We start from the raw sequence: 13,704 nt of genomic DNA on the forward strand, positions 1-13,704 counted from the left end.
TAATTGAGCATCTGAAATACTGTGGCAACCATAAACCTGTTCATATGGTGATGCCTAATCCAAGTGAAAATACCAAATTCAAGAAATTTGAAGCCTTGTTGGAACACCCAGCATATATAGTCTGTGATTTTGAATCAAATCTCAAACCTCTTGCATTCTGTAGCCCAGATCCTGATGAACCTTCAATTACATCATACCAGTTACATGAACCTTCTAGTTTTTGTTATGTGATTGTACAGGATGGTGTTGTTAGTAAATAAAATTTATACATGGGAGCAGATGCCATCAAAAAATTTGCAGATGAAATAGAAAATGAGTGCCATGACATAGCATCTAATGTCTTATTAAAATCAAAACCCATGTTGCCTTTAACAGAGGATCAGATTGAAGATTTCAACAATGCAGAAAAATGCCCGGTATGTGATTGTGAATTTTCAGATGCAAATATCAAGGTGAAACACCATTCCCATACAGATGGTAAATTCTTAATGGCCCTGTGTAATAGCTGTAATATTAAGATTCAGAGACCAAAATTTGTTCCCATATTTTGCCATGGTGCATCCAATTATGATTTTCATCATTTGATCAGGTACGAGTGGTTTGACAAGCAGAATTTAAATATTTTAGCTGAAAATAATGAAAAATATATTGCTATTAGCAAAATAATTAAAGTTAATGGTGTTCCTATTCACTTAAGATTTCTTGATTCATACAGAATTTTATCGGCTAGCCTGGCTACACTGGCCACTCAATTATCTGATGATCAATTCAAAATCACATGTGCTTTGTTTCCAAATCAGGACCTGAAATTAATTAGGCGGAAGGGTGTATATCCATATGATTATGTTACAGATTTTTCTAAATTTGATGAGTGTTCTCTGCCACCACAACAAGAGTTTTACAGCAAAATCAGAGGATCTGGAATCACTGATGAAGATTATCACCATGCCCAGTTGATGTGGAACAATTTAAAATGCCAGACATTTGGTGATTATCACAAGGCATATTTAAAACTTGATGTGACCCTCTTAGCTGATATACTGCAGGCATTCAGAAAATCTTCCATGCAAAATTATAAGCTGGATCCAATGTATTTTTACAGTGCTCCGGGCCTAGCATGGTCTGCAATGTTTTTAAACACTAAAATGCAATTGGATCTGATCCAAGATCAAGATATGTATCTGTTTATGGAACAATGTATAAGAGGAGGCATGGTGCAATGTTCTCAGAGATATGCCAGAGCAAATAACAAATATATTCCTGATTATGATCCAGCACTGCCATCAAATTATATACTGTATGTAGATGCCAACAGCCTCTATGGTTATGCCATGATGAAAAAACTGCCATATGCAGGGCTTGAGTGGGTTGAAGATTTCAATATTGAAGATCTTCATGATTTTGATGACAGTAACTATGGCCTGTTCTTAGAGGTTGATCTGACAATTCCTGATGATTTACACAACATATTTTCTGATCTGCCCCCAATTCCCGAGGTTAAGTGTTCACCTGGCTCTAAACAGAAGAAATTGATGATGACTCTAGAGCCAAAACAGGATTATGTCTTATATTACAAAAACCTCCAGTTCCTGATGCATCATGGTGTTCAAGTGACCAAAGTTGGAAAAGTTTTGAGGTTCAGGCACTCAAGATGGTTGAAGCCATATATTGATACAAACACAGAGCTTCGAAACATCTGCAATGAGCCAATTTGATAAGACCTTGTTTAAATTGATTGTCAATTCAGTGTATGGCAAAACAATTGAAAATGTCAGAAAACATATTGATGTTAAAATAATTACTGACCCCAGCCGGAGCAAAAAATTGATAGCAAAGCCAAACTTCAATTACAGAAGAATTTATGATGAGAATATGGCACTTTTCAACATCAAAAAAACAAAGATTAAGTTTGATAAGCCTATTTATGTAGGGGCTGTGATATTGGAATTGGCCAAATTACACATGTTAAAATTGTATTATGATGTGTTGAAGCCTTTTTATAAGGATCGTGTAAAACTGATGTACATGGACACAGATAGTTTTGTTCTTGATATTCAAACAGAAGATGTTTATCAAGATATAGCACAGCCTGAATTGTTTAAATATTTTGATACCACTGAACATTCAAAAATTAAACACCACAACAAAAAGGTGCCTGGCAAGTTAAAAGATGAGACACTTGGTGATGTTATTGTGGCATTTGCTGGGTTAAGAGCCAAGATGTACAGCTTTGAAACATGTAGTGGCGCTATTGCCAAAAAGGCCAAGGGCATTGGCAGAGTGACTGTAGACAAAGAGCTTGAATTTGAAGATTACAAAAATTGCCTCAAATTATGTAGCACAATCAGAACATCAGAATCCAGAATTCAGAGTGTGGATCACTTGTTGACTACAAATATTGTAAGAAAAGTGGCTCTGGACCCACATGATGATAAGAGATGCATTTTATCATGTGGCATACATACTCTACCATGGGGTCATTGTGATTTGAAAAGTGGCAAACAATGCCCAATTACAGAGCATGATTTGAAATAAATAAACATGCCTATGAACTTATTTGGGTTCAAAAAACAGGCTATTATGGACCTGCCAACACCACAACCCTCTTCTGATATAATATCTAAACTAAGTGCTTTGTTAATTATTCATCTGAACAGCATACTTACAGATGTTGATGATGAAACAGGTAAAACATTGTACATATTTAACAATAATTTAAATCATTACCAATTACCTGTAGGTAGTCAATTGCAATTTATTACAACCCCTGAGGGTAATGTCAAGATTTCAGTAGGGAGAAATATTTATAGAATTAAGCACTCAAACATGATTTCTGGCACTGTATATACTGTTTCTGCTGGTGACTGCTTATATATTGAGGTCCCTGGATCCTATGACAAGCTTATACCTTTTTTTATAGAATTAAGAATCAGATATTCAATAATAAATAACCACTAAAACAAAAATGCCTAATGATATATTTGGCCATACAAGACATGAAGATCACAGTGATGAGATTTTAATGCTTGATGTCAGAGTCAAGAAATTAAGAAGTGATTTACAAGCTTTACAAACCACACTCAATGCCAGTCTTCAACTAGAAATTACAAATTTACAATCACAATGCATGGACCCTCTTCTTAAAATTGATTCAGAACTCAAAGTGCTGCTTCAAAAATATACTGATCTGACAACATTGGATAATTTTCAAAGTTTAGAAGAAGCTGTAGCAGCTCTTCAAGCCAAATTTAAGACCCAGGCCACCAACTCTGAGCAATTGAAACAACAATTGGAAGAGCAGATAAATAATGTCCAGACACAGCTCCAAACAATTGTCAAAAGCATAAAATCACAAGAAGATTTTGATCTAGTGATTTCCACTCTAAAGGAACAGATTCAATCACTCCAGATACCTAATCTGGACCCTCTAAACAATGCCATAGCCGAGGTTAAAGAAAAAATGAGACACTTGAAAATTTTATGAACAACTTGCCATCTTCTGATGCTTTGAGTGCAATAACTCTGAGTGTTGCCAATATTAAGCTGCAACTTGAAACATATGAAGATTTTGGAAAAATTCAAAGTACCATAACCCATCTTGAGGGTACAATAGCAGCAGTGCAAAGTGATTTGACAAATGTACAAGAATATCTAGAATCCCGCCTGCCTGGTATTGTAGACACACTTGTCAGTGTCCAGCAACAGATCACAAAGCTTGAAAACCTCAACACTGAATCTGAGCTATTTCATTTTCATCACTTGATCGATGATATCCAAACAAAACTTGAAATTTTACAACAATCAACACCCACTCAGGCAGATATAGCCCTGCTCCAAAATGCTATGCAAAATGTGGCTGATGCATCTGAATTAAATAATGTGAAATTGGCACTTGAATCTTTGCAAAATACTGTATCAAATCTGCCTACATCACAGGAACTTAAAAATATAAAGAGGGCAGTGAATCGCATATTGAAATCAGAAGATATCAAGAATATCCAGACAGAGATCAAACAACTTACTCAGACAGTGGCCACTCTACCAACTAATCAACATATTAATGAACTGCATGCCCTGTTTGAGGATATCAGAAGACAGGTCCATGATCTTACTGCTCAAAATTCAAAATTGGCAGTTATTGAAAATTTGCAACAAATTGTAGCTAATATCAAGCAACAGCTAGGGACCATGGAATCCAATCAAGCAAATGCTCTGTCTGTTTTTGCCACCCAGCTTCAAGAGATTGTGCAACAATACAAGAAACTGGTTGTGGACATAAAAATCAAGCCAGGCCATGATGATGTTGTTAGGACCATCAATGAGCACCTTGAATCTGTAACAAGCAGATTGCTTACAGCAGAAAAAGAAATAACCGGCATAATCGAGAATCCAAAACATACAGTAATTCTTGAATTGTACAGCATCCCCAACAAAGAATATGATTCACCATGTACACCACGTGGCAAAATATATATACTGTCCCCTGCACAATTTTATTACCAGTTTTTTGTTGGGGGCACACTGAGACCAATCAAGATCAAATATTGGCTTCAACCACAGGCACACCACTACCCCACCTTATCAATAACAAATGCTGACAACAAACCAAAAATCACCAGTGTAGAGTTAGAGGATTTTACAGATCCCAATACATTAGAAACATCTTATGTTGAAGATGATGGATCTCTGGAATTTAATATACAAATAGGAGACAAACTGTATTTAGAAAATCCTGCAGTATCAGCTGCTGAACACCCTATAGTTGCAATATTCTTGTTTACATATTATGTCTAGACAAATTATTGTTGATGAATTACACAGACAAGCCAGACATAATTATAAGAGACTGCCAGTAGTCACAAAAGGCATAGATGATTTATGGCAGAGCGACTTGATTGAGATGGCAAGTGGACAGCTGAAAAACTTAGACAAAATCAACAAGGGCTACAAGTATCTACTCACTGTCATAGATACATTTTCAAAATTTGCCTGGGCTGTGCCACTCAAATCCAAGACTGGAAAATGTGTTACAGAAGCCTTCAGGACAATCATCAATCAGAGTGGAAGATCACCGCGTTATTTGCAAACAGATAATGGCAAAGAATTTTATAATTCTGTGTTCCAACAATTTATTAAAAGCCAGTCAATACAACATTATTCGAGTTACAGTGATCTCAAGGCCTCAATTGTAGAGAGATTCAACAGAACCCTAAAAAATCATATGTATAAACAATTTACACTTCAAGGTAATTATAAATGGCTTAATATTCTTCCAGAACTTCTACATAAATATAACAACTCGGCCCATTCCACAATCAACATGAAACCCTCTGAAGTAACTTCATCTGATGAGCAAAAATTGATCAGAACTGTTTTTTATCCTAGATACCAGCCAACAACAAGAAAAGCCAAATACAAGGTGGGTGATCAAGTAAGAATCAGCAAATATAAGCACTTATTCAAAAGAGGCTTTACATGAAACTGGAGCACTGAATTATTTACAGTGGTTCAAGTTAAACCTGGGACCCTTAACACATATATAATAAAAGATCACCGAGGAGAAATTCTCAAAGGCAGATTCTATGAAGAAGAACTCAGCAAAACTAAACAGCCTGACACATATCTCATAGAAAAAATCATCCGCAGAAAAGGCAACAAGTTATTTGTCAAATGGCTAGGACTTCCAGAACACAGCTGGATCGATGCAGACAAAGTGATAATATGAGCACCTGGGATGTTATAAAAAGGCTGCCAGAACCTGAACAGCAGATTAAGAGAAATGGCAAGTTGCTGCCTGAAAATATTAGATGTCTTATTGTTGGGCCATCGGCTTGTGGTAAAACTACACTAATGATTGATAATTTTTTATTGGCACCCAACTGGTTAGACTGGAAAAACAGGCACTTGTATGTCTTCTCTAAGAGCTTGGAACAATTAAAATATCAGCAGCTGATGAAGCTATATGATGGATTGGATATAGCCACTTTTGAACCAGATGTTAAGCCACTCCATGAATGTCTCGATAATTCTGTTGTTGTGTTTGATGACATTATACTAGATAATCAAAACAAGGTTAGAAATTTCTTTACACAGGGGCGACACAAAAACATCGATTGCTTCTACCTGGCACAGACTTTTTCTAAAATACCGAAGCAACTGATCCGAGACAACAGCAATTTTATATGTGTGTTTCATCAAGATCATACCAACCTCAAACACATACATGATGAATATGTAGATGGGGACCTGAGCTACAATGATTTTTCTAAGATTTGCAGTAGGTGCTGGAACCAGGACAGTTATGGGTTTGTCACAATTGATATGACAAGAAAACCCAATATTGGTAAATACAGAAATAAAATTAACAATTTTCTAGACATTGAAACATATATAAATAACCATGAAAAGGCCAATCATTGATGATCTTAAATTAAGAGATTATCTTGTAAAAAGATTTAAGGGATGGAAATCACAGAATAACCTATCTACAAGTTTCCTGACATCATCAACCCAGACAAATTCTTTAGGCAGGGTGTTGTATTGTTTGATTCCACTACCTGTCTTGATTTGCGACCATATGGGCTTGATTAAATTGTTGTATTTTGCTCCACTGCTAGACTTGACTCTTTTTTGTGTGGGATCATTGTTCTGGTATAGAGCATCTGATTTTATTAATATTTCTTTGTAGTGCTCATAATCTTGATCTGTATAGTTGCCAGGCCTTTTCCTAGTCATCAGTTCCCACAACCCAGGTGTGCCGGGATATTTAACAAAAACCACCTTTTTCTCCAAGATGAGATTCTGAATATACAATTAGATCATCTCCCATAAATGTTACTCTGAAATTGCCAATTCTATGTATGATGCTACCATCACGCTCTGTGTCAGCATATAAGCCAAAGACCTCATCTTTGTTGTCTTTAGGTGTGCTTAAATATTTTTGAGCAAGAAGACCCAATTCAATAGGATCCAGAGTAGCTTCAATTCTTCGAGGAGCAACAGGACTAGGTGTATGAATACTGGAAAGTGGGGTGATTGGATAATCTAATATGTTCCTTGCAGCTACAGGTACAAGCTCCGTGATCAAATTTTGATTTTGCTCTGTAACAGTTTTGATATTTTTACCTAATTCACTAATAGCATCAATAATAGGCTGTTCTGTTTGTTTGTGTTGTTCATAATTTGTTGTTGTTTGTTTGTGTTGTTCCACAATTTTTACAATGAAAAGGTTGGAATTATGGACATGATAAGCACAAAATTGTCTAATTTTATAGTGAATGACACTAAGGGGATTGGATATCTCGTAAAAATTATTAATACTCTACCACCTAAATTTTGGAATATTTCTGAGGGTCGGGGGTTGGTTAATGACATTATAAACAAGCTGCCATTTGAACTACATATTCCAGGCTATCAGTATTGTGGTCCCGGTACAAAATTGAACCATAGATTAAACAGAGGTGATCCTGGTGTTAATCCCCTAGATGCTGCTTGTAGAGACCATGACATAGCATACAACACACATACTGATCTTGACAAGAGACATGTTGCAGACAAGAAATTAGAAGAGGCTGCATTTGGTTGATTTGTAAGCAAAGATGCTTCTTTAAGTGAAAGAATAGCAGCATTGGGGACCACCATAGCTATGAACACCAAACAAAAACTGGGGTGGGGGTTGTGAATATGTATATAATAAACCTACAATGAAGGCCAAGGGTGTTATGTATCAAATACCTTATGCAGGTCTTAAATCTCTTAAAACTATTGATAGTCTTTTAACCAAAAAGCAGCGCAAGAAAAAAAATTCTTGTATTGCCAAGGGCCATGGTATGAAATTGTTGCTTAGTACCCCCCAATTAAAAAAATTACAACAATCCAGGAAAAAATCACATGTGGGGGGTTTCATATTTACTATCCCGGCCATCTTAGCAGCACTTGGGGCTGTTGGGAGCTTGGCTGGGGGATCAGCTGCCATAGCAAAAACAGTAATAGATGCCAAGAAAAATAAGGCAGAATTAGATGAAATAAAGCGCCATAACCTGGCCATGGAGAAACAAGGCAAAGGTGTTAAGAGAGCCATGAATAAGTTTAAAAAAAACAAGAGCCGCTTACAAACCAAGATATTGAAGCTTTAATCAAGCCACTGGGCATCAAAAATTTTAGAGGTGTGTACATGTCTGATTCTTTACCAGAACAACCACTCAACAAAGAGTGTGGCATTGTTAATTTGGATAAGTACAAAAATCAGGGCACTCACTGGATTTGTTATCTTAAATATTTAAAAGATGAGGCATTTGTGTTTGATTCATTTGGAGGTGTTCCACCTGAAAATTTAGTAAAATATCTAAAATCAACTAATCTTTATTACAATAATGCCCGTGTTCAAAACTTCAAAGATGTTAATTGTGGACATTTGTGTTTATCTGTTCTCAGATATATGTCTCAAATAAATAAACCATCAATTGAAAATTTTCAAAAAGCCTTGTGGTATTTAAAACATCATGGGGGTATTCCATCTCACCAGCCAAAATTCAATATTGAAACTCAAATTACATGATGATATAGTGTATCCCAAAACAATAGCTCTCAGAGCATTTTATGGCATGTACTTGATCCCTAATATTACACACCACAACAACAAAATTGCAGTAGGGGATCAAAAAATTGTCATCACTCCAGGGCAATATAATCTGTCCACTCTAAATGCTCAATTACCCAGAGGTATAGTATTAACTCAAAATTCTGTCACTCACAGAGTAGAGATTGTATCTGCTACAGAAACAGTGGATCTGGGTACTATAGGAGAGCTGTTAGGATTTGAGAACAACACAAAACTTGAACCAGCCATCAAACACACTGCTATTAATATACCCAAATTCTTAGCCATAGAGACTTTGAATATTCACTGTAATGTGGCCGAGGGTATGATCACCAAATCAAATGGCATAGGCACTCACAAACAAACTGGCATCATTGCAACATTTAAACCTAATTCTGAATTTATGGAGCCCATCATCTACACTCCATCCCCAACATTATATTTTCCTGTGTGCCATAATAGAATAGATAACATTGAATTGATGGTCACTAATGAAAAAGAAGAATTAGTTGATTTTGCTGGAGCCACAACAACTGCAATCATAGAGATTAATATTTAAATAAAAATACATACAAAAAAAAATGGAAAATATTGAGAGTTATGAGCTACAATCATTCCCCCCAAACAGGAGGACATTTGCAAATTTAAATCAACCCAACACAGAGATTGAGGTTGATCTTGATGTAGGGGATGGCTTTATACACCCCCACAGAGCAGATCTATACATCAAATTTGATGTTGTAAAGCTCGATGGAACAGATTATCCGGCAAATTCAAATATAAGATTGGTGGACAATTTTGTGCCGCATCTGTTCTCTGAAATTGAGATCAGAAAGCATGGTGTTGTTATAAACAGAGTGGATTATCCCGGCATTACCTCCACAGCTTTGGCCACACTAAAATTATCCAAAACCGAGGCATCATACTACAAAATAGGTGGATTTGAGGCTGGTGATAAGATATTATCCAAGAGCCACACAGTGCTGTTCCCTATGCACCTGTTGCCAGGATTCTTCTCAGATTACAAATACATTATGTGGAAGGGTGGTTTAAGAATCACATTTAGAAGAGCTGCCAATGATAATAATGCTTTGATGAGGTACAGTACATTAAACTCTACAGGGGAAGCTCTGCCTAATACCCTTCCTGATGAGGGCAAATGCATTATTCAGACTGTGGAGCTAAGAATCCCAGTTGTTGAATATGAAGCCAGTTATGCTCTTAAATACAAAGCAGATATAATAAAAAATCCACAGATTCCTTTACAATTTTATACATATCAATGTGTACAGAAGCCTGCCGCTGGTACTTATTATGAGTTTGGTGCTACAAATTCATTCTCCAGTATACAATATGACATGCCGGATTTTGTGGTGGTACTGTTTCAGACTGGAAGACACAATAATCAGGAAAAAAATTCAAGTAGATTTGATAACTGCAACATCAAGAACATATATCTTAAAAATGGCAGAAATGAGGTGTTCCCTAGAGAAAATTATAATTTAGACATGTCCAAGGGTGATTTCCTTAAATTATATGAAGCATTTACAGCATACAAAAGGGTCACTACTGGCAATACTGACATGTATTACACACCAGATTAATTCAAAGCACAGAGACCCATGTTTGTCATCAACACTTCAAAAAGGAAACAAGTTGTGGTTAATGACAGGACAAACATTAAAATTATCTGTGAATTCCACGATACACTCCCTGATGACACCATATGTAGTGTTATTCTCATAGGTGAAAAATCATATGTTTATGATGTAAGAAATGAGAGAGTCACAGAGCAATTCTAGAAGAATTACATTATTTTAATACTAGATATACAAGTTGAGCCTGGTGCCCAATTGAACTTAAACCGGAAGTAAATATGTGTGTGTGTTAATACGTTTGGCCTAGTTTTAAGTGTAGCCAAAAAAAATATCAAGAGGGGCATATTTTTAACAAATTTATGGACAACAATCTCACAGAAGTGCCTTTTATAAGTGTAGGCAAATCAATCTGAGGGGGGTCATACTTTCACGGGAAATTCCCGAGGGCATTTTTACAAAAATCTTGGATTAGACAGGGTTCCACACTTGAGCAAAAAGCTCATATAGGCATGTTGAGCTTGTTTTAAGTGTAGGCAAATCTGCCTGAGGGGGGTTCATACTTTATCGCGCCAGTAGTACCACAAATCGCACTACTATTGGATTAACTTTGCAAGTACAGTAAACAAAATATAAGACTTATTTAATTTAAGCAATTTCTTCAAATATGATACCAGAGTTTCGAATGAGATCTCGGACATCAAGGATCGTCTCGCTTTAATTTTGAAGAGATCGTATTTAAGTCTCATCTAGAAAATTGAGAGGAAACACAGACTTTTCTTGCCTCAGTACCATCTTTACTTTCAAAAACTATCTTAACATATAGGTTTAAGTCCGAACACTCTCTTATAGAGCTATGAAAATTATGTGTGAGGTACAGGAGTACATTGTATCTTCTTTTCATAGCCACTCTCTTCTAGTTGTTCCCACAGGCTATTAATCTTGATTTCTTCTTCCCCTTTCTCTGTGCATATCTTCTTTATTTGGTCTTCCATGTTCCTTATAAAATTAAGTTTCGTTGCATCACACACATCACTTCTTTTGTGGCAGAACACTCCTGCCGAAAGGACGAAGAAAAGGAATGAGGGGAAAAAGAAGAATGAACAAGGAAGAAAGAAAAGAAGATGACCAGAGGAGGTGGTATTCATCCATATCCAAAGAGGCAGGAGGGGTGGGGGAATGGTAAACAGGTGGTTCCAGATTCTTGCTAATCTTGACCTGTCAATCACCTGTCAGTGTGGTAGACCCATTAGTCAACTGTCAAGAGGTGATATGTTTAATTCCTTTGGAAAAGTCTTCAAAGATAAGGACTGTCAACTTGATTTGTTGTTGTGTGGCTAGTGACCCTGCTGTGTGTATGTAATCTTTCTGTGTGTAGTATATTTCATCATTTTAGTTTAGTTCTTAGTCTGAGGAAGACCCTGATACAGGGTTGAAACATTACATGTTAAGTGTTTTTACATCTTAATAAACTGCCTTGGTCAGCAACTTAGTGTTTTTAATACACACACACACACACACACACACACACACACACACACACACACACACACACACACACACACACACACACACACACACACACACACACACACACACACACACACACACACACACACACACACACACACACACACACACACACAGAGGATGTATCATAAGTAATAGCGCAAACTGACACAGTTGAAAGTACACAATAATGGAAGCAAGAAAGTCTCAGTAAACATGGGTTTGCGAATGTGTGGTTACAAGCCACCACTGACTTCATTGTTTGTAAACGTTGTCCTAGTTGGTAAAATGCTAATAATGAGTGCAAATGTGTGGATAGAAGCAGTCACTGATTGCATTTTGTAAACACAGAGTGCTTCACTCCTTGCACGTTCCGAGGTTTGCTCTTTGTTTACAAAACGGAACATTTCCAAGAGGTGGCGTTGTAATCAAACAGGATGGATACAATCAGTACAGAGAATTGCACATGCTTGTGACCAATTCCGAAATGAACCGGGGGTGTTCGAAAGAATTTGAAACTCAATGCGGAATCTCATACATTGCATCCAGATGCAAGGACGACACTTTGAACATCTCCTTTAACAGGTACGAGTGTACAGTAATTGTAACATGTAACATACTAACGTTTGTTAAACTAAGTAGAAATGTTCAATAAAAGCAATGAGATCTCCAATGACTTTTCTTACTGTATTATTAGCATTTTACCAACTAGGACGACGTTTACAAAGAATGAAGTCTGTGTTGGCTTGTAACCACACATTCACAATTATCTCGAAAACGGCTCGTTTACAGACCCATGTTTACTGAGACTTTTTTTGCTTCTATTATTGTGTACTTTCAACTGTGTCAGTTTGTGCTATTACTTACGATACACCCTGTATAATGAAAGGAGAGAGGAAACACTCACCAGACGCAGTAAAACTTCAAATTTTCATGACAGTGTGTCACATCTTCAGGAGTAGAAAAAAGACTTGTGAGCCCACGCTATCGCACTGTTCATGTGGCTCACTTCACAAGTCTTTTTTTCTACTCCTGAAGATGTGACATGCTGTCATGAAAATTTAAAGTTTTACTGCATCTGGCGAGTGTTTCCTCTCTCCTCTTTCACTGTTTATTTAGCCCTTGTGGCCCTCCTTCCTTTTATATACTGCGTGAGGCACCTAAAAGTACCACCTGAAATAGCGAAGAAACCAGAAACAGTAGCGATGTGAGGTTTGCGGGAAACAATAATATCAAATGGGGCTCTTAAATCGGAGGTATGGGGTGGGTCGAAAAATATCGACAAATGGGGCATCTGGAGCAAAGTCATATTTTTTTAAATGGAACGATATACAATAACATGCATAATATAAAAGAGCACACGCAGAGAAACACAATGCCGTTGGTCTCATGCATCTACTGCACATAGGAACGAAGATATGGCCATGTGAAAATATGTAAACAAACTAACAAGTGGCCCACTTGACCGTCAGTACCACGGCATGTAAGACTTCTCAGGTGCCTGACAGAACTGCCTTTACGCAGAGCAAGTTTTGATAGCAGCTCCACGAGATCGTGTTAGTTCATAGCAAGCAGTCGTAGTGGTAAGAGCGAAGATTATGGTGTTCAAACATAGAAAAAGCGGACATGATCCTGATTTATGGGGAATGCCGAAAGAATGCCTCGGAAGCCTACCGTGTGTACGCAGAGAGATATCCGGACAGACGACAGCCATCTCGACGTCTGTTTGGTAAGTTATTTATTAAATTAAGAGACACCGGAAGTGTAACACCACGAGCACGTGTGCGGAACAAGCCAACTAAAGGTGAGGCAGGTGCAACAAATGTTCTCGCCGCTGTTGCTGTGAATCCGCACGTTAGCTCCCGTGAAATTGCCAGGGATGCTGGGATGAGTCAGCGAAGTGTATTGCGCATTCTGCACACACACAAGTTTCACCCATATCACATCTCCCTCCATCAGGAACTTCACGGGAATGATTTTGTGGACAGTGTTCGGTTTTGC

The 13,704-nt window shown here is 37.2% G+C and overlaps 1 protein-coding gene across 1 annotated transcript in view; it reads left to right on the forward strand.

Moving 5' to 3' along the window:
- LOC145990524 (uncharacterized) overlaps positions 1-11,367 on the forward strand; it is a 34,593-nt gene extending 23,226 nt beyond the window's left edge. Inside the window, exon 5 of the mRNA XM_083126222.1 lies at positions 11,245-11,367. The gene's annotated coding sequence lies outside the window, so the exon portion shown is untranslated. The remainder of the gene's footprint in view (positions 1-11,244) is intronic.
- The last annotated feature ends 2,337 nt before the right edge of the window (positions 11,368-13,704 follow it).

The sequence above is a fragment of the Lepisma saccharinum genome, chromosome 1, assembly GCF_977018435.1.
Source record: "Lepisma saccharinum chromosome 1, izLepSacc3.1, whole genome shotgun sequence".
Taxonomy (NCBI): Eukaryota; Metazoa; Arthropoda; class Insecta; order Zygentoma; family Lepismatidae; genus Lepisma; species Lepisma saccharinum.